The following is a 5,231-nucleotide window of genomic DNA, read 5'->3' on the forward strand; positions in this document are numbered from 1 at the left end:
AACAAAAAAAAACAAGTTCAAGCTATTGTAAAACAAGAGGGAATTACAAGAATGCTCAAACAAGAAAGGAAGACAAATAGTAAGGGAAAGTGTAGAGTATAGAGTTTTTTTTACTCTCTTCAAGTGTATGTTTCTTAAGGGTGAAGAATACCCTTTTATAGGAAAAAGAATTATCTGTTTACAACCTTAAATCAAGATATGTTAGTACATCTTTAAGGCTTACATTAAATTAATACATTTTGTTCGGTACTTGATGAAAAGAAACATCCATAATTGAATTGATTTGTAATACTCCCCGTTGGATGTTTATATATAATGTGCCTCATTGAACCATACTAGAAAATTGAGTGGGAAAAAGCCTAAATATTACACATATTTTGTAATACACTTTGAGTATTGCCTCATTAAAAAATTTACCAACAAAACTCAATGGGACAAAACACTGGATAATAGAAAAATAGTACAACGTGTTTTTACTCTCACGTTTAAATTTTATTTATTATTTTTGAGACATCGCATTCTAATTGTATATCGTAGCTTCTCAGATATTGACGTTGGCGATGCCATAGTGAATAAATCAGCAAGATTATCACTCAAACGAATCTATTGAACATTTATCTCACCATTTTGTAGAAGATGATTTGAAAAAGAACTTAGATGAAATATGTTTTGTTCAGCCTCCTTTGATATATCCACCCTTTAATTGAGTTATTCAAGAAGAATTATATTTATATAATATTGTTGGAAACTTTGTTTGCACAAGACTGGATGATTGCGAAGAGTGTTGATTCATTAATCTCAATCATACACACTCTCGGCTGAATTCTTGAGTGGCTATTATCTCTACATTATTTGAAGAAAGAGAAAATATTATTTTCTTCATCGGACACCATGATATAATCGTACCTCTATATGTGAATAAATAACATGTGTGAGATCGAACTTTTTGCGGGTCAGTCCAATATCCTACATATGCATAACCAATCAATTCTGACTTGGATGCACTAGAACACAACGATCTCATATCAATTGTTCCTTGAAGATATCTGAATATATGTGTAACACATATCCAATGACTTCTCATTGGAAATGAGTTGAATCTCTTTAATAAACTTACTACGAAACAAATATTTAGTCGGATATTATTGGTAAGGTACATTAGTGTTCCAATAACGTTGATATATAGAGTTGCATCATCCGAAAATTCTTCATCCTTTTCTTGAGGTTGGAATGAATCTTTATTTGTATCAAAAGATCTCACAACCATCAAGGTACTCAATGGGTGTCACGGCCCAACCCACTGGACCGTAGGGGCACCTACATACTAACACCTAGATAGGAGAAACCTCGTATCCCAATAGTCAAAACATGCGGAGAATTAAGAAAGCGAACAAATAAAAGAAAATCATATAATAACTTTATAAAACAAGAGTATTTAAACGACTCCAAGTTAAGACTTGTAAAGCAATTTACACCCCAGAAAGCTAGTGTAAATAGGTACAAGAGCTACTAAGAGTATAGATAGGGCATAAAAAAGAAAAGACACGGCTCCCACCATGCGAAAGGAAAAATATTAGTTTGTTGGAGAATTTCTTCGTCTGCACCTAATGCAACATCACTAACTCTGCATCCAATCTATGCCACAAAAGGCATGGCAATATTGGTATCATTACATAACCACACGTGCTGATAGACATCATAGGATGAACATGCACTAAGACCACTCGCTTCTCCACTTTTAACCTCTCTCAAATACCTCAAAATTACACTAGCACCCGTACCACCAACCACCATCTCAGTCCACCTACTTACTAGGTTCTTGATCGTAGTTTTTACGCCATGATTTAACCATCTTTAGAAAAATCACATTTGAAATGTTTCTAAGTATAAAACAATTTGAAAAATACTTAGAAAAGAGTTGTCACTTAATGTTTTTGAAGAAATTAAGAAAACTTAATTTAAAAAGATTTTAACAGATTAAATCTTTATAAATTTAGAGAAAATGGGTAAGAGGTTCTTATTTACACTTCAAGAAGGTTTTTAAGGCATTTGGAGCGTCCGCTTACCTGCGGTTATCCTACGACCTAGGCTAAATGTTTTTAGTTATTTTTTTAGGAAAATAATTTGATATAAACATAATAATATTAATTTAAAATATTTGATTCAGTTGAGAAAATATTTAAAAGAACAATTTTTTAATTTTTAAAAAACTAGTACTTAGTTAAAACATTTGAATTGAAATGCAAGTGACTAGAATTTTAATAAAACTAAAATTTACTTAGAATTTACTTGATTCATTTGTAAAACAATAATTTAAACTTAATTGGTTGATTTGAGCATGAAAATCATTTTAAATTAATTGACAAATAAATAAAATGTTTTGGTTAAATATATTGAACAAAAATGTAAGAGTTGATAAAAGTGAATTATATTTAAATAAACCAACATAAAGAATCTCGTTCATCTTTTGGAAATTTATCGTTCTAAAGTTAGAGTTAGTACACAACAAAGTAATAAATAACCACACAATTAAATGGGTTAAGAGAAATGGAGAGATTGAATTTGGGCCCCCTTTTTGGGCCAATTTGCTGGAATTTTTGGGTTTTGACCCAATTCCCCTTTTTGTATACATATGATATATATCAAAGTATATCGGATGTATACAACTCATTTTTCTACTTTCCGAGACCTTTTCTTCAACTTAAAAGACTTGTTCTTCGATTCCTCAAGGCTGGCTGACTCGATAAAAGTAAATTAGGCCTCCATGTCCCAATCATTGAATGGCAAGGCGAGCAGATAGAGTCTGTGAGGACTCGGGTCGGATTTTCACATGCATATAAAAATGTGAAAAAACATAAGTAATGCTCAAAGTAGTTCATAATAGAAAATAAAGCAACATGATATGTCTGAAACAATAACCCAAAAGGAAGTGATCTACAAAGGACAAAAAAAATAAAAGACATCCTCAATGAAAAGTTAACAACATGCTACATATGATGATTAAGCTAAACCGTTGGTAACATTAACTTTAGCACAAACACAATTAATACATAACTTACCTATTTATAAGAGCATCAAAATAAAGTATTCAAACCCATAGGACAAATTGAAACTAGACCAATATAATTACTATAACAAAACTCAAACTTTATGTTAATAAACAAATGTTACCACAATAATTTTTCTAATGAGCAAAATTTGATGGATCACTTCTTCATTTATAATCCACAAAGTAAAGCAAAAAAAAAAGACTAGTGACCTCAACTTAACAGAGGATACAAGCGTACAACAAATGGTCATATTTAGACATTAATAAATGCATGAGTAGGGGAACTATATTTAAACTAATCACGATGACCCTTCTATTATGATAAAAGCATAGTTTAACACCTTAAATCGACTACTGAAGGGGATGAACAGGAAAGTTAAAGAAAGTAACAAGCATGCTCTCAAAGCACTAGCTAGTGTCCAAGAACAAAGAATGGAAATATATAACGACTAACTTACAAGATACGAGAAAAGATATACTAAGAATACATCGTTAACTTGAGATGAAAGGAAATTACACATAAGATCTTATTATAACAGAACCAAAGACAAAAATAAACACGCTTAACATGAAAAATAGCCACATAAGTGAGGGACAATATTGACATAAATGAGGAACAACCCCAATATTGAATGAAAGCTTTGTGCATAATGAGTAACACTATAACTCATCCAGCTAAACTTAGGAAATGAAAGAAGATGATCAGGTTCATATTCACATTTTTGACGCTAAAGCAGTTCAACATGACATTACAGTGAGACAAGTTGAAGTGAGATTACAGTGAGGACAAACACGACATCAATAGCCGAGATACAAGAGAAAAACGACCAACATGAAAGAGATATATCCTACGAGATTAGGCTAACATATATGAAAATTCAAAACGATAGATGACACAGCCAATGGCGCGAGCAAACCATGAAGAAACATAACCATACAGTAAGCAAATTCTAAGTTGAAGCTAGATAACCATCATGTCATTTTGAGTGAGACGAAGCAGCAGTTCAACTGACAATGGTGATACAAAACTGAGCTAACAAATATAACGACCAATATATAATATTAATATAAACATTCACAAATGCTTGAATGCTGGACTCACGCTTACTGTCCAAAACTCACAGGAAAACAAGATTAAAGCAAGAGTTAAACAAAATATCCAAATACCATGGCTAACAGACCTTGTATCAAGTGTTGAACTCACACAACATGCTACATTGAAAAATAATACAAGAGGAGGCAAGGTTACCTTTTTCGGGCAGCGTGGTGAGACTCCGAGATTGACCGTGAAGCTATACACCACCACATGTGAGCTCCGATGAGCTCCAGAGAATTTCAGTTAGGGGGCAAACCAGAGAGAAAACAGAAATCCATTCATAAATATTTAGTAAGCAATTGTTGTGCTTCTTTTCTCCAATCCTTTCTAAAACTTTATCTTTCCTAAACATTGAAAGAAATAGATATTTATAGGCTGAGATTGGGGTTGAAAGAGGGGGAAATAGAAGTTGAAATTTGAATTTCTTTGCTCTTTTTTAAAGGCAACAGTGAAGAGATCTGGAAATCCCTAAAAAGGGGCAAAAGGAGACTTGAGGATTTGACGTTGAGGCTACTAGGTATGGGTTCTGCAAGGTAGTGTGGTATTTTTGGTGGATTTCTGGGTTTTCAGCTAGAAGAAGAAGAAGAAGACGCGTACAAGGGTGTGGGTACGGGTATGGGGTCGGGTCGGTATGTGCATATATGTATATGGTTGTTTTATGTATGTTGGATTGATGCTGATGGGTTGATTTTAGGGTAACTTTCACATATAGCAAACACAAAATTCATATTTGTATATTATAGCAAAGTTTGCATAATTGCGCTCCATACAAATATAAAACTGTATAATTTGCTATACATATATAATTGTATAATTCGCTGGCCTAAATTGTATAATTCACTGGCCTATTTCGCTGCAATTGTATAATTCGCTATCCTATTTCACTGCGATTGTATAATGCACAATTGTATAATTCGCTGCCTATTTCGCTGCAATATTTTTATGAAATTTGCTTTGCATACAGTTGAATCGAATTAAAATGTATGTATATTGCATAATTATAAGTGTATAGCAAGAAAATATATGTTTTTCTCTCGCTTTATACAAAAACAGAAATACAATGTATACACTTCTGTTGTATAAAGT

At 32.5% G+C, this 5,231-nt stretch overlaps 1 long non-coding RNA gene across 1 annotated transcript; it reads right to left on the bottom strand.

Annotated features, from left to right (window-relative positions):
- Positions 1-2,412: 2,412 nt before the first annotated feature.
- Positions 2,413-4,765, bottom strand: LOC107032239. The gene is made up of 2 exons (XR_001458336.2): positions 4,299-4,765; positions 2,413-2,803 (listed from the first exon to the last, which is right to left on the bottom strand). It is a non-coding gene; the product is annotated as an uncharacterized LOC107032239 (long non-coding RNA).
- Between the last annotated feature and the right edge of the window lie 466 nt (positions 4,766-5,231).

The sequence above is a fragment of the Solanum pennellii genome, chromosome 10 (genome assembly GCF_001406875.1).
Source record: "Solanum pennellii chromosome 10, SPENNV200".
NCBI classification, from domain to species: domain Eukaryota; kingdom Viridiplantae; phylum Streptophyta; class Magnoliopsida; order Solanales; family Solanaceae; genus Solanum; species Solanum pennellii.